This window comes from Equus przewalskii, chromosome 19 (assembly GCF_037783145.1).
Source record: "Equus przewalskii isolate Varuska chromosome 19, EquPr2, whole genome shotgun sequence".
Taxonomy (NCBI): Eukaryota; Metazoa; Chordata; class Mammalia; order Perissodactyla; family Equidae; genus Equus; species Equus przewalskii.
This window is the reverse complement of record NC_091849.1, coordinates 23,578,800-23,605,723: the sequence shown is the minus strand read 5'-3', so window position 1 is coordinate 23,605,723 and position 26,924 is coordinate 23,578,800. Positions and strand designations below refer to the sequence as shown.

At 40.1% G+C, this 26,924-nt stretch overlaps 2 protein-coding genes across 23 annotated transcripts in view; one reads left to right on the top strand and one right to left on the bottom strand.

Moving 5' to 3' along the window:
* LOC103541420 (cytidine monophosphate-N-acetylneuraminic acid hydroxylase) overlaps positions 1–26,924 on the top strand; it is a 348,688-nt gene that overhangs the window by 173 nt on the left and 321,591 nt on the right. For 2 of the 3 annotated variants that reach the window (XM_070584227.1, XM_070584218.1), the window contains exon 2: positions 23,294–23,424. The exons of the other annotated variant lie outside the window; for it this stretch is intronic. The gene's annotated coding sequence lies outside the window, so the exon portion shown is untranslated. The remainder of the gene's footprint in view (positions 1–23,293; positions 23,425–26,924) is intronic. 3 annotated transcript variants of the gene reach the window in all.
* Positions 1–26,924, bottom strand: part of CARMIL1 (capping protein regulator and myosin 1 linker 1) — a 312,501-nt gene that overhangs the window by 207,111 nt on the left and 78,466 nt on the right. The gene's annotated exons all lie outside the window — the stretch shown is intronic.

Sequence of the window (26,924 nt, the reverse complement as noted above, 5' to 3'; positions counted from 1 at the left end):
TGCTACAGACCATGCCCAAGCCTTCCCCTCTGCCCCACTATGCCAGAAACAGGTCGGGTGCCCCAGTCTGGCATCAATCACTTCCTAACATGGGGCTGGGAACTCTGTGCTTCTCTATTTCTAAAAGTCATTGCCTCCCTTCCCAAGGCAGCAAACTATGAAGGTTGGGTCCTTCACCCATGGCCCCTGCTCTCTCAAAACAAACACATACCCATGGCAGCTCAGCTCCAAAACCAAGAGGGTCCTTCTTCTGCCATCTTTGAGTGGGCTGGCAGGACAGCAAAGGACTGGCTGGTCTGCAAAAGGACCAGCCAAACCTGGAGCCTCACTTTCTTTTTGAAGTTATCCACATACAACCCCGGGAGCCCTGGTTCAAACGCCCCTCTATGCAGCTCTTCAAGAGTGGGAAGGAGGGCCAGCCCCATGGCCGAGTGGTTAAGTTCTCGAGCTCCACTTGCGTGGCCGAGGGTTTTGCCGGTTTGGATCCTAGGCGTGGACATGGTACCGCTCATCAAGCCATGCTGAGGTGGCATCCCACATACACAACTAGAAGGACACACAACCAAAAATACAGAACTATGTACCAGGGGGCTTTGGGGGAAAAACATCTTTAAAAAAAAAAAAAAAAAAACAGTGGGAAGGTGAGGAACCAAGGCATCTTGTAGAGCCAGGCAGAAAGCAGAGTAATCTTCCAGAGGAAGTAGGTAGTGGCAGGATTATGCTAGAAGATGTGTCTTTGTTTTTCTCTTGCTAAAATGAATTTCAATTGGATTAGCACTCTTTGGTTCCAAAAAATATAATTCTCTTTCAAATGCACTCGTCCTATCATATTTTTTTTCTTGTAGCATTTATCATAATTGCCATTAAAGATTTGAGTAATTATTTCTTTCATTCATTCATTTATTTATTCATTCATTTAAATAATTATTGAGTGCCTACCTTGTGCTAAACACTAAGGATAAAAAGACAGAAAGCTCTGCCTTCAAGCCACTTATATTCTACTGGGAGGAGACAGACTACACGCAAATAAATAAGTTCAACATGTGGTATACCAGATGGAGATAAGTGCTATGGAGAAAAATATAGCAGGGAGAGGAAACAGCGATTGCTCTGTGGGATTAGGGGAAGGGTGATGGGTAGATAGCATCTTTAAATAGTTTGGCGAGACCTCTTTATGAAGTGATGTTGAAAAAGGTCTAAAGGAAAAGAAGGAATGAGCCATATGAATATCTGTCGGACCCTAGAGTGATCCAGGCAGAGGGAACAGCAAATGCAAAGGCCCTGAGGCAAGAATATGCCTGCAGTTATCGAAGGATAAATAAGAGCCTACTGTGCTTGCAGAGAATCAGCAGGGGTGAAGTCAGAGGGGTGATGAGGTGGGGGTGAGGGAGGCTGTGAGATCTGTGAGGGCTTATAGGCTACTGTCCACACTTTAGCTTTTACTTGGAATAAAAAGGTAAGCCACTGGAGGATTTTGAGCACAAGAGGGATGTGACCTGACATTAAAATGATCTCTCTGGCTGCCATGCTGAGAACACACTGAAAAGCGGGTGAGAGGGCAAGAGTGAAAGCAGGGAACCAGTCAGGAGGCAGCTGCAATAATTCGCAAGAGACATGATGATGGTTGGGACCGTAGTGGTCAGTGGGAGTGATGAGAAGTGGTCAGATTCTGGTTATACTTTGATGATAAAGCCCAAATGGATTGGTGGATAGAGTGAATTTGAAATATAAGAGATTCATTATTTTGCTAAGGAAGTAGTTTAGTTTATATCCATGAAATATTACATAACAGTTCAATATGGTACCTGATTAAGTGACTACTGGACTGGTCTGGGTAATATGTTACCGAGTAAGTAAGAAAATATTTCTGGAAGAAGTACAACTCTGAAAGCAAACAACTGGTTCCAGGATTTTCCAAGTGTTATCCTGAAGGGCATATTTGTTCTCAGCAGAGAAACAAATCATGTTTTAGAGTGAGGTGTGCTTTCCTGCACAACCACATTGTGTTTCCTTTAATAATTTCAAAAGTTCATTTAAAACATAATACTATAAAGCCAGAGAGTCTATTTAAATTTTAAAAAGCAACTGTGAGAAGGACAAGGATGGGGATGTTCTTTTACCTTTTCTCAGTTCCTCTAGGGTAGTGCCACTCATAGAACCTTCCGGAAATGTTCCATACCTGGACACTCCAATACAGTAGCCATTAACCACATGTGGCTGCTAAGCACTTAAAATGTGACTGTGACTGAATAACTGAAGTTTTAATTATATTTAATTCTCATTCATTTTAATTAAAATAGCGACTTGTGGCTTCTTTATTGAATCATACAGCTCTAGAGAAAAAAAAATCACTATACATTAAAACATTCATGAACTATGTTACACTTTTTCTCTTGAAAGGATACACACAAAATAGATTTCTAAAATCTTAAAGTATAGCTTCTTTTTGTATTATGCCCTACAGTTACCATCTAACTCTCCTATTTCTGCACATATTCTCTGAAAAGAAATAGTCGATGGCTTGGTCTTAGTTCTTAAACACATCTTCTTGGTTTTTGAATGCAACTCTAAGATCTTCTAGGCCATGATTCTGTCAATGACATTCAAAATGAGATTGCCCTCCCTGGTGCATATTCAAAGTTAACATTTTAAATGTCACATAAAAATAGAGAAAGATAGAAGATTCTTATTACAATCGAACTACCCTCCTGCTCTAAGTTCAAAGGACTTTATGGCATCAGTTACCTTCACTTTTCCTCCCCAGATCACAGTGAATAAAGGGGCTAGTATTAGTGTCACCATTCTTCAGTTGAGGAAATTAAGGCAGAGAAAGCTTAATGACAGTCCATTTTACAGTGTAAATCTATAGTTTAGTCGGAAAAGAAGAGTAGGAATTAAGAAGATATAAAAAGGGAAACTGAAAATGAAAAAAAACTACACGTAAATCCTACATGTTCAAATTCAAGCGAGCTGAGAGCTGGGTCTTGGAAATACTGACTGGATGAATAAAGTTGGTGCCAGGGTCTGTCCTTTGGGCCCTGTGACTCAGACCTTCCACATCTCAACAATGCCCCTGATGTCTGGCAAGATACTGGCTCCACAACTGGACGGCGAAGAGGATGTGGAGGTGAGGCTGGGGTTCCATTAGGGAGGGGGCCTCAGAATAATGGAGTTTGCTTATTCATCAGCAAACCGGATTCAAATGACGGGGCAACATTCATGAATAATCTCCCCACCCGACAGCTGGAGAAAGAGCTTCAGTTAATCTTGCTTTTGAAACACTCAGGCTAACTCTAGTTATAGCACTAAATTGCACGACCCAAGAGATTAACAGGACAATTCAATCAGTTTAAAGCTGACATTTGAAGTTGTCAGTTAAATTCCTTCATTTTGAGAATGAGGAAACTGAATCCCAGAAACACTGTGATACTTGCAAAGGAACATAATTTTATTCATTTTACAAGCAAGGAAGCCTGAATTCCTATGTTATGGATCATTGATGCATGGTGCTATGTTTTCTATAAGCAGTTAAAAGGAGTTGATTATCCTACTTTTTAACTCCAATATGTTTCTAGAAACTATAGGATTAGAGGATCATCAATGTTTCCAATACATACACACACACAAATTACATATATAACATACAATATATACAACATAATTATATATATAAATTATATAATCTGCCCCCCCAGGAAGGATATTAAATTTAGTGGTTGCATCCTCAAACATTACTAAATCAGAGCTGAGACACGACAACGTTATAAAAACAAAGATAAAACATAAACCATTAAAGTAATTTAAAATTGTTTGAATATGTGTTCGTTCCTGTGAAATAAGCGTAAATATACTCTATACATTATATATGGGGCCAAAAGTATTATTCAATATTTAGGAAATGCATAAAATTAGAACTGTATCATAAATCTTGGAATTTATGCTCCTTGGAATTTAGAAGGGCTTCTTAGGGATGACTTGGTTAGCCTGGTCTTTTAAAATGCAGTCTGGGCAAGTCTAAACTGATGTTTCCTTTTAGTGAGCAGAGACATTCAAACATTCTCCACCTTAGTGATATCTCAAAATGCTATATATAGTCAGGGGCTTTATACATGTTTCCTGATGATGATGAAGATGTGAAGATGTAGGTGGTGTTTTAAAGGCAAAAGTAGCATAAGGCCAGTTCTGCTCTGTTACAGGTTATCTGCCCAAAGGTTACTGTCTGTGTTGCATCATGTGGATTATCATTTCGACAGCCACTGTTACAGAAATATTTCCTTCATAAGTGATTTCTTTTAAAAGTCCTCAAATTGTAAGTTTTAACAGGAGCTTAAGATATGAGTGCCAAAAATTCCCAGTCTTAATCCTGACAAAAATTTTGGCCAGTACCATTAAGCACAGCCAGGGGTAGGGAACATAAACTGGGTAAAGCTTTTTAGAAGAAAGGGGGATGAGTCAAAATTCCATCACCAGACTTAAAGTGTCTTCTTTTATTCCCTGAGAAACCTTCATGGCAGGAAGACTGATTCTAATCCTTCCAATGACATGCAGGAAGGAAAAGCATAAAGGAAGATGCGTAATGGTCTAAACAGCGAGAACCTAAAACGGAATGGGCAGTGGGAGAGCCAGGGCCTGCGTGGACTTCCCCTTACAGGCTGATTTCTTTTCCCACAAAATGCTAGGTGGTTTCACCATAGACTGTGCTAAGTCAGCATGATTTACATGGAGATTTCAAGGTAAACATAGAGAACTAAGGACAGAGAGGAATAGAGGATAAGAACAGAAATGGAAGCCGCACATGAATTCTGCAAGTCAGACAATCCCTACAGACATAATTGTAGGCCGACAGTGTGGTGTTTCCAAGACAGACACACCTGTGCCAGCTCCTCTCCTTAGTAGGTGTGCCTTGGGCCACAATCATCTAATCTCCCTACACTTCACGTCCTCAGCTGTAAATGCAGAAAATACAGTATCTACTTCCTATGAGCGCTGTGAAGATTCAATGAGAGTATGTATGTAAAAGCTTTTCAGCATGGAGCCTAGTGAACAATAACAATTCAATAAATATTAGCTATCTAATGATAATAACAATAACGGTCATAGTTCAAAGAGTAATAATAGCTCTCTGAAAGGCCAAGCTAAAGAATTTTTTAATTCCCTTAACATACCAATAAATCAACTAGAATTGGAAATAAAATTTCCTCCAGCCATAATTTGGTTGCCGAGTTCTCTAACAATGACATGAAGGGCCTACGTGGAACAGGTTCCACCCAAGCCTCCCTACACATTCATTAGTGTTATTTTCAAATTTAATAAGTTGACAGAACTTTCATTTTCCACTATTAGAAGTCAGCCTATTATATTTTCCGAATGATTAAGCACTAGGGGTTGATACCTGGTTTCAATACCTCTTAGATTTTTACAGAACTTGCCAATTTCCAACCACTTCCAGAAACCCGACTCACACCAGTCACCACACACACACCCATCCCCAACAGAAGAAGGCTATTCAGGTCTCCCACCAGCCCCCCTGGTCAAAGGGACCACGGCTGTTGAGAGGCTTGTCTAGCGCATGGGCAGGTTACATCCACATTCTGGCACAGCCTGAAGATGGGAAGCCCAGAATCCTTAATTAGCAGATGTACTGGAAACAACTGTCACAACAGATTACACCTGCACAGCTAGGAAACCCAGGCATTTTTCCAGCCACCACCATTGGCCTTGCCTTCTGGACCACTCAGATAAATATCAAAAGGTACCCTTCAGATAAATATCAAAAGATAGGCCTTCTCTCGACACTCCAGTTCACAGCTGCTCTTCCTCTTAGGAACCGCCTGCGAAGAGGGAAGAAAGGAGGGGGCATATTTTTGAAGTCTGCTATAAGCCAGGAATGGCAAGACACTTATCTTACTGCATTTAACCCTGTGAGGAAGATACCATAATCTTTGTGTTATAGATGAGGAAACCAAGACTCAGAGAAGTTTAATTGAACTTGCCCCGAGTGACACTGAGTTAGAATTTGAACCCACATCCCTCAGTTTCTAAACCCTTGACCGCTGTAGCACCCTATGAGGTGAGCCTCTCATTACCAGTGGCTCTCATCGCTACCTCAAACCAACTAGTGGGGCTTGTACCATGGGTGATCTTATTACTCCTCAAAGTCTTCTCATGTTGAGCCACCATTTACATGCACCTCAAAGAGCTTATCCATGTCACAAGTCACTTAGCACAGTGTCTTGCAGAAAGGAGGCAATTGCCTGACCTAAATCTTTCCTTTTACAACCAGAATGCAGGAAGCCTGTGTCCTCTGCATGTGATTATCACATAAATGGGCCTCGTTAACATCACGCTTTCAAAAACAAGCCTATTTCCATTAGGTAACAGGCTAGTCAGTAATTAAAAGATGCACCGGGTCTATCCCCTTAAGCACTTCACATTAAGAAAAGGATTAACTCAAATCAAGGACTCTACTGACAGTCTTATGTGGGAAGACCTTTAGGGGAAGAGAGGAATATATACATTGATTTCTCTATTTGTGAGTTTGTATGATTAAAGATGTTTCTTTGCCACTGGGTCATCAAAGAGGCACATCATCACTGTGAATTCTGAGCAAAAACAAATGAATTTTCCCTAGTTGAGAGCTCTTGAAGGAACAGGTCCCAGTCATGAATATCATTGGGTCTCACCATTGGAGGCACAAAGTTCCACCTATATCAGAAAAAACATTATAATTGTTTTGTTTATTAATTTTTAAAGTTCTTTCTTCAGCCATGGTTCTTTTGCAGTAAACTAAAATTCAGAAACATGACCCCTTTTCTCATTGCTTAAAAAATGTATTATTTTCCCCCCCCAATGTTCTTAAATCAGCCAAATGTGCACTAGATGACAGCATTAATATCAAATGATAATCCAGGAAAAAATCTGTACATCTCTCCCCGTCCCCCTACTCACACACACACAGCCATTTAAATGAAAGGAAATAAACCTGAATTTATCTTAAATTTGTGTATATGTTTGAAGCAAGTGTATCTGCCTATTTTAAGTGTCAAATTAAGATTTCAAATTTCATGGATTCTCCAGGAAAACTGCAGCTGAGTGAGGGAAGGCCTAAGAATGCATTACGTGGAAAAGAGATGATGGCACAGGGGAGAAAATATACTAGAGATAAGCCAGACAACAAACCATCCTTTTACCCAGATACGCAGCACGTCTCTGAGCAGCCCAGCAAACGCCACGCTGTGCAGTTGACAGAAAACCTCAGTGTGTCAAAAGATGGCCTCTCCACAGGCACTGTGGTGACCAGCGCCACATTGATAATCAGTGGCAAAAGTGCATGTACAAACCACCCTTTCTTTGGTTGGCAGCTATAGCTGCAACTTTCATCACTTCTCTCTGCCTCTTTAGACTCACTCTCAGCCCCAGCCCATGCTCAAAATGCCCCACATTCCTGTTGACTGCTTGCCCCCCAAGGTCTATTTGTTGCCATTTACCCAAACCATCCAGATTTCCATTCTGACCACCTACTTGATGATACCCTGTTGATATGAGACTTGGGCGATAACCAGCCCACCAGCCTACAAGCCCCCTTGGTAGACACCACATACCACAACTTCTCCTTTTATTACAGTTTAACCATAAGGCACTTGCATTTGTAGAAATGTGAAAATAAACTTTTTTTAGAAAAAGCAGCTAGAATCATTGGGCTAGAAAGAACTGTAAGAAATCTCAATTCTGCATAATGCTTAACTGTCAATATGCCTGTAAACCTTTTTCTGGACTGTTTGTTCCCTGAGGGCAGGACCATGCCTTAATCATCTTCATCTTGGGATCCTCCCTCCCCAAAGTGTTTGCTGAATAACACAACCTCCTCAACGAAATTTCTCACCAGCCTCTCTCATCAGCTGGCTAGTAACATGAAAACTGTTAATCAGCTGGGAACAAGATGGCTTAAACTAAACGACTCCATGTGGTGGAGAAAACACTGCACTGGCCGTCAGAAGATGTGGGTCCTGTGTTCAACTCTGCCCTTAACTAGCTACTGGGTGTTGCGTGAGCCAATTAGCCTCTCTGAGCCCATTTCCTCATCTCTGCAGACAGTGACCAAGATCACTTCTGAATGACCCTGTGGCTCTATCATTCTATGCTTTCAGGTTAAGGAAGAATGTCATCTAACTTCCTGTTAAAACAAAAACACAGACTAAGTTACCACTAGGTTAGGGAAACTGCCTAAAGATTAAAATATATTTACTTATTTTCCTGGGATGGTTTTGCTCCCAGTGCTTTAGGAAATGAGGGCACAGGTGACTGGTCATCAAAGACCTCTTCCTTTCAGCTCTGTAATTCTTTGAGCAAGTGAAGATTTTTGAAAATAATGCTATAATCCTACTAAGTTTATACCATGGTGGCTTTTATCAAATAGTCTAAGAAAAAAAAAAAAACCAGCAGAACTATTTTCATTTTTCCTGGAAAAAAATGGGGCAACCCTCCAGTCAGTGCTGTCAAAATAAATCTGCTCAAGCTTTTTCACAGGGCATCTGCATACGCTGAAGGGGATGGATCTCAAACACGGAAAAGCTTGAGTGTCGCCTGCCCCTTAGTCGAGAAATAACCACAGCGCAGAAACTGTGGGAGGAGGGCAAGGCACAAAATCATATTCAGAATTGGGGATATGGAAGTTACAAGGACCCCCACAGTCAAAGTACCATCCAGGAGAACAAGTCAACACACAACAGCATGAACAACAGGCTTCATCACTCAGCTGGAAACCATCTTCCCACTTGCTCATGTCTTACCTCAACAGGAGGACAAACGCAATTTCCTTGTTTCCTCCATCCTCTATAAAATTATCATCCATAACAGCCACTTTAGAGTAATGCTAATTTAAGAGTGGCTTGCAATGCTCAGGCAGATCACTGATTCAAAAAGCAAATAATATAGGAATGATCATTAAAGAGATTCTCAAAATCAAGTATAATTTATTTATCATAAAAATACATTTTTTAAAAGCTGTATTTTTAAAATTCTTTCACAGGAAAAATAAATGAAAACAAAACTGGAAACTCCCTCACACTATCTCGAGGCAGTCCTAAATTAACAACCTTATTCACAGAGATATTGATCAAGGAATGGCCACAAGGAGAGTTAACTGAAAATAGTTTATTTTACCTTGGCTTGTTTTTTTTTCTTTTTAAATTTAAAAGGCCTTACCCAGTCCAAAGAAGCCAGAAAGCCTGGAGCAAGAAATTTTCAGTGGTACTAAGCATTTATCACAGAGGATACCTTTGTTCTTTCTTCTTTTCTGTTTTTATTGAGGTATAACTGACATATAACATTACTTTTATTACTTTGAGGTATACATGATTAATATTTTTACATTGCAAAATGATCACCACAATAAGTCTAATTAACATCCGTCACCATTTGTAGTTACAAAAAAATTTTTCTTGTGATAAGGACTTCTAAGATCTACTTTCTTAGCAATTTTCAAATACACAATATTATTAACTATACTCACCAAGCTGTACGTTACATCCCCCTGACTTATTTATTTTATACCCCTTGACCCTCTCTACACCCTGCCTCTGGGAACCACCAATCTGTTCTCTGTATGTATAAACTTGATTTTTCATTGTTGTTTAAATTCCACATATAAGTGAGATCACACAGTATCTGTCTTCTTTTGTCTAACTCATTTGACTTAGCATAATGTCCTCAAGATCCATCCATGTTATTGCAAATGGAGGATGCCTTTGTTTTTCATGTACAAAAATTCTTTCCTCTGTCATTCAACCAATGTTGACTAATGGTGTTGTGGTGGCCCCTTGTTTCTGCATCCTCTACACCCTGCCTGGTGACTTCCTCACCCCACCCCCACCACAAGAATGCATATACTTAAGGCAATGGGCTTGGGGGCAACAATGCACAGAAATGTGTCCACACATGCACACACCACAAACTGATGTGAGCCACCTGGGTGAACTCATGGCCCCTTGTTGAGGTTTCAATTTGCACTTTTTGTGATGTGCTGATAAATTTAGACAAAAGAAGTGAAAGAGATAAAGGGGAAAAAGTATTGAAGGGACAATTTTTTTTTAAGTGATAAGATGACTCGGGGGGAAATGTAACTACACATACCTTACCATAAATAGTCCAAGAGCTACCATTATTCAGAATATATTCTGTGGTTAAAGTAAACAATTCTTGATGCATTTCCACCAAATTATTTTCCTCCGCTAAAGGAAAAGGAAATAAATCTGTAAACAGTAAGACACTTCAAAATAGGTAGTGCTCACTTGCTGGAATTATTTATCTTGCTGGAAAAAAGCAACTGTTTATGTGTCAAGGTTTATTCTAAGTAAAATTAGATACACAATATAACTTTCCTGTACTGAAACAAATTTACTGGAATAGTTAGAAATGAAATGTTTATCTTATAACTTCAATCCTTCCAACAACTCATGGCGGCTCTGCCATTAGACTGGATTGAGAGGAGACCACGACGTCATTACCTGTAGAAACCCAGCTCTTGGCATAGTGGCTGCACCAACTGCAAAGGTTATTTTTCATATTCATAAACAGTATCATTTCTTTTTTCCATTAATTATACAGATTTAAAAAAAAAAAAAACACTAGCCTTACCAGAGTGATTACCAGATCTCTGACCCCGCCCCTCACTAGTCGTGTGATACTAGGTGGATTTCACCTCCCTGTGTCTTGTCTCCTCTTCTACAAAATGGAGATTAATTATAGCACTTGTCTCCTAGTGTCATTATAAAGACACTAATTAAATGAGTTAATAGTGTAGTACTTTGTGTCATCATCATAACCATCATTACCAGTGCTGGGAAGGGGGACAAAACCATCGTGGGAAGGGCCCTACGTCTGATTTGAAAAATTTCACAATAAAATGGTGAAAGAACTGGATCAGGGGAAGAAACAGGTGAAGAAGAAAAGGAAATTAGCATGGTAGACGGGTCACTCTACCTCCCTAAAAAAGTATTATTCATATTATTCATCAGGAACAACAATGACTACAGCAACAGTCGCCATGATCTTTACAGAAATCGCCCCTACTGTGTTCTACCGTTTTGATTTTAAGTCTTACAACAATCCTAAAAGGAAGCTACTCAAGGATCATTCCCATTTCAGAAATTCAAAAGCAAGGACTGAAAGACCTGCTGAAGATCATAAAAGTGTCACTGCAGGGAATGAAATATGGTTCTACTGCATCCTTCCCACTGCTAGAATAATTCAAATATTCGTTTAATGCCTACCTCCATGGAGGAAACCACTCTTACTCATCATTGTGTCGCCAGTGCCACAGTTCTTCACACAAAGCAGGCACACAAAGATTGGTGAATGGATGGAATGTAAGAAGGAAGAAAAAAGGAGGGAGAGAGAGGGACAGAATGCTATGTTTTGTTCTACTCACTAGATCCAAACTCTCCCCAATACAGTGATTATAAAGAGAAGCATCACTTTTCTTAAAATTGCATATTGTCTGATTATAAAGGTAATACTATTATAGACAACTATATCACTTCTTACCAAAGGAAATTAAGTTAATCTATTTCCTACACCTCGCTATTTTTTTCCCTCAAGAAAGCTTTACTGAGATCTTCCAGTACATCCAGCTGTAACATACATTCAGATGAAAAGTGAAACTTTCAATCACACAGATCTGACCCATCCCCCAGAGTCAGTCCAGGAGGAAGCAAGCAGGGCGGTGAGAGGTTTGCAAAACATGTCACAGGAGGAACAGCTGACGGAACTAGATCTACTTAGCCTACAGGAGAAAAGACATAGGCTCGACAAGAAAACGGTCTCCAAATACTGGCAGGCTGCACATGTCAGAGGGAGTAAACGTTCTTCTGTGAGCCACCTAGGACCAATGTGTAGAAATTAAATGAAGGAACAATTTAACTTGATATAAAGAAAATCGGAAGATCAATTAGAAGTTGTGCAAAGAAGTGAAATCTTTTATGAGGCAGTTCTCTCACCATCAACAGCCTTGTCAAGAATATTGTACATGAGTGTGCAAGATTAAACTAGATACCTTCAAAAGTCCCACCCAGTTCCAATACCCTGTGCTTCTAGATCCCCATATATACTTCTGTGAGGACATCATATAGACCAGGGTTAGCAATATGTGGCACTTGTGGCAAACCACTACCATACCACATGTGATGTGACACACACACATAGAACTGCCTCAGATAAATCACAAATATTTGAAAAACTAGAATTATGTCATAAGAACTAATTTCTAACTATTACTGCGTCTCTCATAGAGACTTTGGAAGAAGGATGTGGATACTCCAAGACAAACTTTTTAGCTCAAGTTGTGACGCCCATAACGGAAGGGCTGCACGATATAGAAAAATTGCTACAGTAGTCCAAACTCTTGATTTTGCACCAACTAGCTATGTGACCTGTGGCCACTGTATCTTTTTAGATGTCAGAGTCCAAAAGGACTCGCAGTGCTGTTCAAAATGGTAGCCACTAGCCCCATGTGGCTTACTGACACTTTGCAATGTGGCTAGTGCAACAGAGGAATTTTTAATTTAAATGTAATTTTTAATTATATCTTACTGTAACTAACTTAGTAAATTTAAACAGCCAAATGTGGCTAGCAGCTATTGGATGGAACAATAAAGCTCTAATGATTCCTGATTGTTGAATCATTAGGCTGTTGAAGGAGAGAGTCAAATTCCAGGCCAACTTCAACCCATCATCTTCTCTAAGACCTTGATACATGCACAGCTGTGTGAGAAGGAAGAGGGATGAAAATCTGAGCCCCATGGGGCCGGCCTGGTGGCACAGCGGTTAAGTGTGTATGTTCCGCTTTGGTGGCCGGGGGTTCGCCGGTTTGGATCCTGGGTGCAGACATGGCGCCTCATGGCAAGCCATGCTGTGGTAGGTATCCCACATATAAAGTAGAAGAAGATGGGCACAGATGTTAGCTCAGGGCCAGTCTTCCTCAGAAAAAAGAGGAGGATTGGCAGATGTTAACTTGGGGTTAATCTTCCTCGAAAAAAAGGAAAAAAAAAAAAACAAAAGAAAATCTGAGGCCCGGCAACAGAAGATCCTTAGGGTTCCTGCCAGCTACTGTTTATGGAATTCATCATCACTCCAACATCCTGGGATAGATAGCCCAATAGCACCTCATTCTTTAATGTCCAGAGTTGGGGTCCACGTTCTAGTATGACAGGATAATTATCAAAGTTCTCTGGGAAGATGACCAGGGAAATGCAATGCCCTATGGGAAATACCACCAGCCAGCCACACCACCAAGCCACCGACCCCTAATATGAAGACATTAGTGTATTATTTGTAAAATATTTGTGAATAATAGTGAGTAATTATTGAATATATTGAAATAATACAATTATTATTGATTAACAATATAATATTATTAAAATAAAGCATTCCACGCAGAGTACAAACAGCTACCTCTAAATCAGTTAAGTATCTCCTAGGAAGTACACCATCAGATTTATTTCAGGTTTATGCATTTATTTCAAATCAAAATATACAACCAACCCTAAAAGCTCTTTCACAAGTTTGAAAACACACAAATATTGAAAGGCAGAAAACGTGACTTTTTAAAGAGTTGTGTAGGTTGTTTCTTTAAAAAATGTAACAAGTCCAGAAAACTCTCTTTTTAAAAATTACCAGATAATGTTAATAATAGGCATATTCCAGAGGTTTAAGAGAAGCTTGGAGACAAATCTACTAACATGTTAGTAATAGCAATCATTACAGCGCCAGAGAATGAGACCTCAGAATAGTAAATGTGAAAGGGCAATGAACCTAATCACAACTTATTTTAGGAGAAAGTTCATAGTGTATCTAGGAATCTATTATTATTTTTGCAATACTCTGCTTTTGCAATATTTTAAAGTCTATCTTTTTTAAGCTAGGCAAATCGTACAAATGAGAAGCCAATCATCTGTGTAACAACTGCGTGGTATGCTTCCTAGCACAGAATGCACAGCCCTGGCTAGTCTCACAGAGGAAGTTTTCCTGTGCAGAAAACTCAGATGTCTGCTTGCTGATTCTTAACTCCTAAACTGCATTCTGCTGATACTGCAGACCTCTTGTAATTACCATGAGTCCCACATCCAGAGAACAAGGCAGACGAAAGCTCCATTGCTGCTGCCCATACCAGCATTAGCTTGCCTTACCCTGCTTAATTGGCTCTGATCACTGGGCAGACACTGAACTCACTGCCTTTTTCTTTTCACATGCTGACTCAAGTATTCCCAACACCACTACTCATGTTTCAGATTGTCTAGAATAAAAACCACTGATATTCAACTCCAGCAATCATTCCATTTTAGACTTGAAAGAAAAGTGATCAACTACTTCCAATCTGACTTGTCTTAAGCAGCTAACACTTTTTAAAAACTTGACTTACAGATGATTTGAAGTTATGAAAAACATATAATAGACAGTACCATAATTTTTAAACACCTAATGAAAGGCTAAAGGGCAGATTCCTTTAAAGTTTGCCTATAGACCCTGTCTTAGGCTTTCTCGGGCTGATGTAACAAAAACCATAGACTGAGTGGCTTAAAAAACAAAGGCTTCTTTCTTGCAGTTCCAGAGACTGGTAAATTCAAGATTAAAGGTGCCAGCTGATTCAGTTCCTAAGAAGGGCTCTCCTCCTGGTTTGCAGATGGATGCCTTCTTGCTGTATCCTCATGTGGCAAGAGAGATGGAGCTAGCTCTCTGGTCTCTTCTTAAAAAGGCACTCATCATGAGGGCTCCACCCTCATTACCTAATTACCTCTCAACGGCTCCACCTCCAAATAACATCACCTTGGGATTAGGACTTCAACATATGAATCCGGGGGATCGCAAACATTCAGTCCGTAGCTGACTCCAAACAAGAAATGGAGGTCCTCCTTATGTCTTCTGAATTAAAAATCACTGCATTTCCAGTAGGGAAGGTATCCAAGGATGGGAGAAGCACAGTACATGGCACAGCTCCAGGCACTTGGAAATGACGACAGTTGAATTTGCAAACAAGCACCTGTGGTTTCCCCAGCAGTGGAGGGAGGAAATCCCCAGCAATAGGAGTGGAAGCCGAGTTCCCCTTTGGCTGGTGGTTTTTATGTTAGTGGTAATGGCTGCCATTAGCAAGCAGAGAAATTCACCTCTAAAGGTGAGAAAAATAATATGCTGTTGTCTGGGCTAAATACCTTGGAAATTTACAGTATTAATATAACAGGAAGCTTCATGCCTATTACAGAACTTTTAGCTGTTTCAACTAGGGCAGACATCACCCAAAGAAACAATGGCCTTCCAATACTCTCCAGCCTTAACTGTCCTAGAGTTCTAAAGAACAATGCCAAATGTAACATTTATCGACTTGTGGATAGCAAGACTGTTTCAGAACACCTGTAGACACAGCATAGGTGTGATGCTACACTCACAATACCATTAGACAAGGTTTAGAGGCCCCACACACTTCAGACTTTTGCTCCCACATGCTCAAGGTTCTTTCTTTTTTTTTCTTTCTTCCTTTCTTTCTTATGAACTGCTCCCCTCATAGCTCTTGTTTCCTTTTCATCCTTCCAAAAGATATCCAAAATGACAGAGTCCCTTTGCCAACTCATAGCCAGAGGCAAAGAAGTCATTACCACCTAGGAAAGGGAGCCCATAGTCATATCTGGTGATTATTCTTCATTTCACGCAATGCATATATGTTTACTGCTTTCCCCTCAAGGCCTCATTCTTGTACTGAAAATATTTTAATTGTAATTATAAGTCATCACCATCCAAATGTATAGCAGGCTCATTTTGATTAGAAGTCACTGCGGCCAAAAAACAAGTCACTTTACATCCATCCCTCGCCCTCATAGTGCTCAACATCTTCAACAGCTGAATCCCAAGAATGGCTTGCTGAATGCAAGGAAAAGTCCTCAAGTAGGAACTCCAAATTCTGCATCTTCAAATCCAAAATATGGTTATGAAAATCATAGATTGAAAAGCTGATAATTGCAGAATATATATTGCTATTTAAGCATCTATATATCCTCTATTTAAGGAAGTGTACACCTCTTAGAAAATTCAGGGGCCAGCCCCGTGGCCGAGTGGTTAAGTTCATGAGCTCTGCTTCCGCCAGTTTGAATCCTGGGCGCAGACATGGCACCGCTCACCAAGCCATGCTGAGGTGGCGTCCCACATGCCACAACTAGAAGGACTCACAACTAAAAATACACAACTATGTACTGGGGGACTTTGGGAGAAAAAGGAAAAATAAAATCTTTAAAAAAAAAAAAAGAAAAGAAAAGAAAAAAATTCAGAATAATTTACATTAATGTTTCATTTGTCTTGAAATAGGTATGATGAGCATAGCAGTCGATAGACAGCTATCTTCTCAGTCATAGATTTCTATGTCTCTGGGTATGCTCTCCAAAATGATCATTTGGGGACCTGTTGAAGAAAAGTCACAGCCCAAATGCTGTATGTGCCTATTCCTCAGTTCATAACAAGTATTTTTCAACCTTCCATCTACAACTATAAACACTTTTAACTTTGCTTGAATCTAAGCGTTTAAAAATGTCCACTCCGCCCATTAAATGTGCTGCTAGACAAAGATACAATATTGTATTATCTGGTATTTATGTTGTATTATCCAGATAATGTATTATCGATACTGTATTATCGAATATTATCATGATTCTCACCTGTTGCTTATTAATTTCATGCAAATTGATTGATTTTCAAAAGCAGAGCAATAATAATGGCTAATGTTAACATAACATTTACTATGTGCTGGACCGCAAGCTTTGCTTAAATTAACTCATAAGAACCACACTGACCCTATGAAGCGGGTAGTATCACCTCTCCAATGCCCCGGAGAGTTTTCGTTTCTGTTTTTATTTTAAAGTTCCTATTCCTAAACTATACCAGCAAAGTTCAAGTAAAAATAAGTACCAGATTAATAACAAAATAAATGTCATGTCCTTACACCAGACCAGAGTAACTTCTTTGGTACTACAAATGATGACTGTGATTGGTAAAATAATTAAGTGTATTAATTCTTGGGCTATTTGCCCACACCAAACTTCCAAGGCTAATCTCACCCGTCAGTGTTCACAGGCACACACACCCACCAGACACATCCAGACACTGAGTTATCCACGCTTGGGAGAAAGTCAGAACTGTAGGCAAGAACGCACCCACGGACACGTTGCAACCCAATTTTCAAAATGAATTTTTAATTTTATCACCTTCTTTACCAAATCTGCTAACAAGTGGCAAGTCAGACTGAAGTTTCTTCCTCCTCCCCACTCTTTGGTAGAGATGCTAATGAGCAGAAAAATGAGTCTAATAAGGCCCAGAATAATCCACAGACTGGAATAATCAGTCTGCAACCTCAAGAGCTGACTTACTAAAACTTTACTAATTTGCACCCTAGAAGAGGCCAATTCCCACATTAGTGCTACATGACCCAAAATCTGAGATAAAATATCCCAAATCAACTTATTCCTCCATAAAACAAGCATATATTCAAAAGTTTGTCATGATCACAACCAGCAAACTCTGCAATTTATTTGGTATTAATAACGCCCAAAAATCTTACTATTTCTCTCGTTTGTTCTCCTACGGAACATGTATTCCAAGTGCCTAGAAGAGGCATGGCACAGAGTAGGTGCTCAATAAATGTTTACTAAATGACATGCATGAATGAACAGTTCAGACACCACAGCATTCCCACCTACTTACTCCTAGTTTCCAGTCCTTGCCCGCTGAAAACCACACTGCACATTGGTACCAGAGGGACTCCCCTACAACACAAATATACCTGTCGCTCAACTGCTTGAATCCCCTCCACAGACTTTCTCACACCTCACCAGCAAGACAAAGCCACAGCCATTCTCTCACATACTCTTGGCCTTGACTATACGGTAACAACAGTGAAATTCCCCAGGCCTAAGCAGTGTCCTCTCCTCCCTTCCATCAACCAGATGCCTTAGATGACTGGTTCTCCTGAAAGGCAACACATATCTTTATTACTGCACCTAGCTCACTGTGTTATTAATAGTTTGGCATCCATCTGCCCTCCCAGACTATGAACTCTCAAAGAGAAGATTATCTCAATAACCATGGTATCCCCAGCATCTAGCAAAGTACTCAACACCTGGTAGGCATCAATAAATGTTTACGGGATGTTTGGATGGATGAATGGATGGACAAAATGAAATAGTATACATCTATCCAAAAAAATCACAGGCAGCCATGCTTTTGAAGATGACAATATTAGGCTTGCCAATAGGAAAAGAAAATAAATATAAATGGACTGCATAACAAAATCTTCTCCACTAGTAGCAAGGATTAAAGAATTTATACTGTAAGGCTGCTAGGACTTTCACTTAATTTCTCAGGGCAACGAGGTATGGACAACCCTAAAAACTGGGAGATAAAGTGGTAGCTATGCATTCTTGGCTTCTCTACTCCAGAGGTAATATTCTGAAAGCTAATCTAAAAAGAAATGACTTTCAGTCAATGCTAAGAAAAAACAAACCGATATCCATGCAATGCCATGCAGACACACAGCTTCCACTCAGTGCAGACGGGGTGGGAGCTGGCTCAGAGAGCCTCTGCCACCACCCAAAGGACACATTAGTGCAAGCCCACCCACCTGTAGAAGAGAAAGCTATCAGAAGCCCAAGGACCTAGGGTGCACTGGACTGGCACTGCAGAATTTAGTTAGTTTAGCTCTAGCTAGAGTCCAGACGCTGCCCAGAAGCTTTGGGTTTGTGTCTTAATTGAGGGATCGCCTTTGGCACAGGCACTGAGTGTTGCCAGCCACAGGGGGATCTGAGCATCAACTCCGGCAAAAACAGTCAAAAGACAAAAGAGTATTTTTGCTGCATCTGAGCTATGCCAGCGATGGTGCCAGTGACATCCTGCCGCGTCATGCTCTGCATGTTGTTGAAAACAAACATTCTGAAATTCTGTCTCTTAAAAACAGAAAATGTAGACGAGAGGATCATAATGCTATTCTCCCTATTTTGGGAAATATTTAAAATTTCCCATAATGTTCTCAAGAAATTTTCCATGATAAGTTTTAGAAATATATAAGCCACAGTTTTATATTTCAGGACTTTTATTCCAAGGTAATCGGGACATGAAAAAGAAAGCAAGATTATCAAGATTGTCTTGTTGAAGGGAAAATACCAAAATACCAACAACAATAGATTTAAAGATAGATTTCATCCCACCCAGTATAGAGTGACTCAATGTCACCAAAAGCATACTCTTCTCTATGGATTGTTACACATTTATGGAAATTACTTGCACCTTTGGAATATATTATTTTTGTTTTTCATCTCTAAAATACTTTAGATAGACACGATGTTTTTCTTCTACATCTTTATGTGTTTAAAACTTTATACAGACATTCCTTGGCACCCTGAAATACCACAATCCAAGCCTATCTTATTCCCGTTAGCTGACCCTTTATGACCCCAAAGGGACAAAGTAGAATTTCCCTCTATTTCAAAACAAGCAACTATTTCAGCAAAACAAACAAAGGTCTTTTCTCTGTATACATTTTATAGAGGAATATATAAATGCTTGCTACTTATATTTTTTTCTATTAACTCCCTCATCATGTTTTTATCATTGATATACTCTGCCAATTGTATTTGTAAAAATGTATTTTTTAAAGTTGTATCTATTTTTTTTTTTAATTTTCTTCCCTCATCGCAACCCAAAGTACTTCCTCTCACCTCAATAAACTCTACTGGAACAGCTCTTTTGGATACTTTTTATAGTTATCTAGGCAGACAGAAATGAAAACCCTCTTCTTTCCAAGCCTTTTCCACAGTCCCCTGTGCTCAGATCTTTCTTTTCTTGAAGCCACGTCCTCTCTGTCTTCTCCCTTTGTCTCTCCATCCCTCCAAAGCCACACCTTCCCATGCCGTTCCCCTACTTAGGGAACAGCTTTCTCTCTCTCCCATATTTCATTACATCTAAATGTCTGCCTGGTTCCCAAGGTCCGCTAATATCAGAATCATCAACACCTGTCCAATCACATCACCCCAGGTGCTCAGGGGGACCCACCACTTGCGGTGGGAGAACATCACATTCCACACCCACCTAGACTTTAGAGCTTTGTCCTTCATGAACTGCCTCCCTCCCTTCTACCCAACAATTCCACCCAATTTGCAAAAGCCAGAAGGGCTCAGATCCAAAGAACAAGACTCTGGAAAGGAGGCTGGACATAGGACAATTTTCATACCAGTGTATTTCAATACTATTGGAATATTACCGTCTGCAATCTGGTGGGGCTGGTCTATAATTTGGTAGGGAGAACTTGCAGAAATTCACAAAAAGAATTCCAGTGACTATGTAAAAAACTTTAAAGGGCAGGAAAACACATAACCTCTTGAATCATGAAGACTGAGAGTTTTGGCAACTAAGTTATTAAAATAAATATTTTTACCATTTATAAATTTGTCAAGTAGGCCTTCTTTAACAATACACAAAGAGAAACAAAAATATGGAAGTCCCAAATGAATACACAGTAGAGAGAGAAAAGATGAGTGTACCCCCAAAACGTCTCTTTTGCAGTGCAGGACCCTTGGTTCCGTGGGCCATATATTTGATGTGGTCTAAGACACGAGCCCATATTTGGCTACAATGAGTACACAGTCTAGACTGTGGCTCCTGAAAGGAAATGTCTGTGTCTAAATTATTTGTGAATTTCCAATGACCTAGACAGTGCCTAGCACAAAGAAAATACTCAATAAATAGTTGCTTAATAAAGAGGGGCTTATTTTGAACCTTGGATCCTAGATTTAAAAAAAAACAAACTATAGATAAAGATATTTGGGATTTATTTATAAACTCATTATTACACATGAAGTTTAATGCAAACAATAAGAGAAAAATTCTTTTTTCTTTTTAGTCATTGGTGGAGTTAATTATCTGGAAATGTTGTGATTCACCTAATTTAAATTTTCCGTTTACCTTTCCAATCTAACAAAATCACTTTCCTTTTAGGGCAGAGGTTAGCACATTGCTTCAGAGAGCCAAATCTGGCCCACTATCTATTTTGGTCAATAAAGTTTTATTGCAAAATAGTCACATCCATCCATGTATGTATTGTCCATAGCTGCTTTTGCCTTTTACTACAAAGGCAGAGTTGAGTATGTGTGACAGAGAATTGACCGACAAGCCTAACATATGTGCTCTCTGGCCCTTTACAGGAAAAGTTCGCTAACTCCTGCTTTAATCATGTAATACTGAATATCCAATAAAAGGTGTTTTTTAAAAAATATCTCAGAAAATTTACTGAGCTAAAGATATTTTCAAGGGAATCAAATATACTGTTTACTTCTGGTCATTATGGTTTTATTTGTATTCTCAAAATTGAAATCTATCAGAGACATACGTCAAAAAAAATGAAGCCTAAAAATAAGGAAAAATTTCCTTGCACACCTAATTTATGCCATGACATACTTATAGCCTCTGAGAGCCTGAAAGAGCAGAATAAATTCGTCAGAGGTAGAAAAGGGAAGAAAAAACTGCACAAAGAAGTTAAAAAGAAATTTAAGGCTACACAAAATTGAACCAGGGTATAAGGCCACATAACATCTTGATCTCTCCACATATTGAGTAAACGTGATATTCAACAAAATAAGGTGTGAGTAATGTTAAAGAAAAAGAAAAAAATGGCAGAAAGAGCAAGTAGACCTTTGGTTTGCGTATCCAGTCTACAAGGCTATCACAGAAAAGTGCCCTTTTTGGGAATACAGCAATCCCAGCCCTACACAAAGGAGACTCAGAGAAGACAATATTAAGACAAGAGACGTTTCCCCCTGACCTGTACCCATCACTCGAGAAGGTTCACTCCACCAGCTTTCAGGAATTGGGAAGAAGCAAGGCCCTGGAGCCACCTCAAGCCTCACAGCTGGTCTCCCCGGCCTCAGTGCAACGGCCCTCCTGCCAGCTGGGAGATCTCACCTTCTTCTGAAAGAATCTTGTTTATTCCTACCAAGTCCGCCCTCACTCCTCTTCCATCTATCCAAATTCCACCCATCCTGCATGGTCCCATTCAAAATCCCAAGCAGTACAACTGCACCACTCAGAGGGACCCATTCACAAAGACCATGATGTGAATGATGCTCCCTGGGGTTGTACAACATGGCAGCCCCAATCTCAACCCCTCCGGAGGGTAAAGCCTCTCCCATCCATATCACAGCAGAGTGATAGTACCTCTCTCTTTCCTGAATCTATACATGTGTCTTATGGCCTTCCATGGACTGCAAGCTTCTAGAAAGCAGAACACACATTATATATGTCTTCCATACATAAATCAATAATGACACTAACAACAAATGGCACTTAGCAAGTCAGGCCCTGTGCTAAATGTTCTGCACACATTATTTAATTCTCAAAATAATCCTGTGGATAGGAATTATCATCATTTTCCGGTTTTCCAGATGAGGAAGCTGAGTCTTAAAAATGTTAAATTTGCTGGAGGCCACACAGCTAGAAAGAGGCTGAGCCAGAATTCCAATGAGAGTCTGTCAGAATCCAAGGCTAATGTCCTTAAATTATGCCCTACCTCTCACCTAGAAGGTATTTGATAAAACTTGCTTAGTGATGAAACAAGACACAAAACTGATTCAACCCCTAGCTGGCCCTTTAGTCTTTCCACTTCCTAACTTAGAATAGCTCTCAGGGTGGGAGAGCTATGAGGCAGAGAAATATCATAGTATTCCATCATCCCACACAGATACAATGACGATATGACTCTATCAGGGTGGTACCAAATACAAAATATTCCTGTTTTGTCCTCCTAGGAAGAAGCATACCATGCAAACAGCTTAAAATTATTTTCCATGTTCCTTCTGAATAGCCAGGCCATTTGTGTCTTTACATCTGACCACTGAACTCATCATCAGACCATACACCCTCAAAAATAAACACAATTATAGAAAAGTTGATCTGTTCCACTCTAATATATGTATAATATAACTACTCTTACAACAGAACCTTGGAGCTACAGTCAAAATGAATACTCTCCTCTCCTTTGCCTTCTCCCTCCTACAACCATAGAGACGAAGGCCTTAAGTATAACAGATCCCTATTCTGAAATGAAAATATTAAATTTAGAAAAGTATTAACAAGGTCCCCTATAGAGCTGGTTTCAAACGTTTAATTATATGCATACATACTTTATCACTGTTTCCTAATGAGGTTGGCAAGGAGATAGATTTGGCATTTTATTCTTAGTTTCATGTGCTTGTTTTTATGCTTACTGTAACAGCTTGCTGGGGGTGCACTGGAGAGAGAGTCTGATATGCTTTAAGAGGTGGCAAGGAAAAACAGCTCCCCATGGATGTTCCCCATATGGAAAAAGGCCAGGACTGGAAACATTAGGAAGAAGGGTTATCCAAGGTAAGCAGCACCATTTATAAATGGGGGAAACTTGACTCCAACCTTCTACCTTCCAATAAGATTTTGAGTTTTAAAAACCAGGAGGTGAATGGGCGGGGGAGCCACAGCTGCTTAATCTGAAAGCACCTTCAGTTTCCTTGCAAAAGTTTCCAAGTCAAGGGGAAGAACCAACACCTACCATACAAAGCAAGCTCCAGAGGCTGCTTGGGCACCTGAGAGGCCATGGTACCCCCAGGGCGGAGTCCCAGCTGAGAAAAGTTCTCCTGGTGAAAGAAGCTACTAGGACCCTAAGGCTGAGCCCCTGGCAGGGTGGGAAATCAGCAGCTTATTTGGGAATCTGCCACCTCAAAGCACAGTAAGTGAGGAAGTAGTGAGAGGTGGCAGATGGGAAGGGGTGAGGTGGGGGGCAGAAGCTACACCCAGACAGCTGTGATGTTATAAAAATGTCGCAGCCAAGCGGTGTGGAAACAGGAGTCTTAAGCATCTGATTAACTGAGAAGCAGGTGTGGTAATTTCTGAACTAACTTGAAAAAAAAAATCAAACAACAGCATTACACTCAACTGTTGAGCAGACTGCAATGGGTTGAGAATGAAACCAAAGCCTGAGATGTTAAACCTTGATCTAAGGGTGTCTGTGGCACAGGGCCACGCCAAGGGTAAAACCAGGTTATAATGAATTCCCCATCTGGGACTTTCAAGAAGCTTTCCCTAGAAGAGGATCCAAGACAGATCCACCCGATATTTAAATCCAGCCTTTAACAAAGGCCCTGTTAGACACCAGACTTAGTAATTTGAATCTAAGAAGAGACTCCTAAAAATTCAGATAAACTTGGTTACTTGAACTTCCCCATTATAGCAAAAATAGAAGGAATGTGTAATCTAATCATGCAAGGGGTTTTTAAATTCAGCCAAAATAACTGGCAAATAGGACCATATGAAATTTTCCTTGCAAAAAAAATGGCAAAAACAAAACCCTCCTAACAGAATTGCTTCGTTAGAATTATAACTCCTTACTGTAAACCAGAATTGTACCATTCTATACAACATATTGGTCAATAAAACATAGCTTGACCCATTCAAAATTCTGGTCAAAAAAAGTGGGTCTGGACAAGGGACACTAGTACACTTATGTGAAGTGAGGTTGCAGACATGCAAAAGTCGCATTAATTCCACATGTAGACATTTCAACCATTTTTGAAGGGTGGGCAGAGAACTCAAGAGTAAAGACTGCAGGATTTAAACATTTTAGTAGGAAGATTCACAGAGCTAACAACCAGATAGTCCTTAAGTTCTTGGTTATACCGCATCACTTTGCATGAGGTGGTCTGTGAGATTCTCAAGTCCTATCTGTTTTGTCTCCCTAAATTGACTGCCCACGTTCGGTTTCACTTGAAAACATTGATCTGTATGCAGCCGGTGCTTATTAGGAGGTGTGAGCTGTCTGTTCAATGATTTCTAAGAGTGATGCACTGAGCTAATTTAACCCAAATGGCTTTATAATTCTGTCTCAACCTTCCCTCTTAGGCTGCCTAATTTTTCTAGGGCAGGATAATGGAAATTATTTCAAGAAATGGAAAATGTGTGATTTAAGTAACTCAACTGAGCTGATTTCCCTTGGGGAAAGGACAGCTGACTATTCTCAGAAATTAAATAAGTGGTGTCTCTGACCTCTATTAGTTATTTAAATTTAGAATATCTTTACTAACAAAGAGAAGGTGTTCCAGTCAACGCCAATGAGCATCAGGACCTTCTGCTTTCGGCATACCAAATGATTGAACTCTGTCTGAATCTCCCTCACAGTTGTACTGAGAATTTTCTCTAATGTTCAGCTGACATAGAAAAGTCTGAATCCACTACATGAAAGGTAGTTTAGGAGTGTCTGGAGATAATGAAGGAAAGTGTGAGTTGTTTGAAAGCCAAGTGTTCACACGTGGGAGGCTGTCTCAAAATATGAATTACTTTCTGGCATTCTCCCTTAACTGTTCCCTCCCCAAGCTTTCTCCTCCCGGCATTCTTAACTCACATAAGACCAAGGGACAGGAAGGGCCCACAAAGCCACACCACAAATCGCTGGGAGTCCACCGGGCACTGTTGGGGCGGGGATGGGGGTGGTGCTAGCCCTGCCCTGGGAGGCCTTTTCCAGCCATATAGCACGCCCCCTTCCCACTCCTCAAGTGCACCCACCCTCCAAATCACTAAAACAGTCCCAAGGAGACCAGACCTTTGCCCAGCTCAGTTGCTTGCATCCCACCCTATCCAACTTTGTCAAAGGCAAAATTGTTTTCTTATAACCAGAGTATATATTTTACCTAAAGTATCCCTAGGGCAATATTTCTTTCTTTTGCCATTCCTAGCACTAACAAAAAGCCCAAAAAAGAAAAACTGAAACCAAAAATTTACTTCCACCACAGATTCTCCTTCCACCAAGAAAGCAAATGTTATGTAGCAGTTGACCACGCCCCCCAAATCAAAAACGAGGCACAAGCTTCCCGAATGTGTGAGAGAAACCAATTTTCACAGTGGCAGCTAACATGGGAAAACACTTTTATTGCAAAATTGAAGAGTGTAGCTCAGCAAATACATGCTAGAATGCTAATGTGAGTAATTACACAGGTGGTTATGCAAACACTGAACTCCTGCTTCAATTTGGCAGAAGTATAAACATTTCTAGGATAGTTTGCAAGGTTCAATTACCTAGATCTGCTGGATAATTTCCTTTACATCTGAAAGAGCTCCCCCAAAGTCAATCATTTTCCAACGGAAAAGCCACTATTAGAAACATGTTCTAGGGAGACAAGAAAAGAGCGCATTTTGTACTAAACTGATTCAACGTGTTTAAATGAGCATCTTACCAGGAGCTGACCTGGGCAGACATGATTATTTTCTTGTGTCCTACACCTTAATTCAAACACATCTTTACTCTTGAAAACATTCATTTATCCGAATAAGACCCATTGAGATCTAATATTAGCCAGGCACTATTCTAAAATACTAGGGGTACAGCAGTGAACAAAATAGGCAAAAGTATGTTACCACACAAAAAGGGGGTTCTCTGTCCAATGCACATAAAAAGCCAATAATGACGCTACCAGCTTTTGAGAAAAGAAAGACTTTATTGCAAGGTCGACCGCAAGGAGACAGGAGTCAAAGCTCTCAATTCTGTCTCCTCCATCCAGGGCTTGGGGCAAAATTTAAGAGGTTAGGAGGAAGAGGCTGGTACGTGGAAGTGCTGGCGGGGCAGGTTTTGATTGGACAGCTTTAAACATTTACAGTAAGGTGTGGAAGGGGCTTTCACACTGGATCTTCCTAGACAAGGGAACCCCAGCTTCTGATAAAAATCTGATAAGTTTCAAGTTCCTGCCATGTCCCAGTCCTTGGGTTCCATGGGGGAGAAGCTTTGGTTCCGGGCGTCATTTCAGGTCAAGATTTTCCCCTCTGTGCACACTCTGGCTCCATGACTTGCATTTTTTTGGCTTGCCCCTCAAAAACAGCTTGAACAT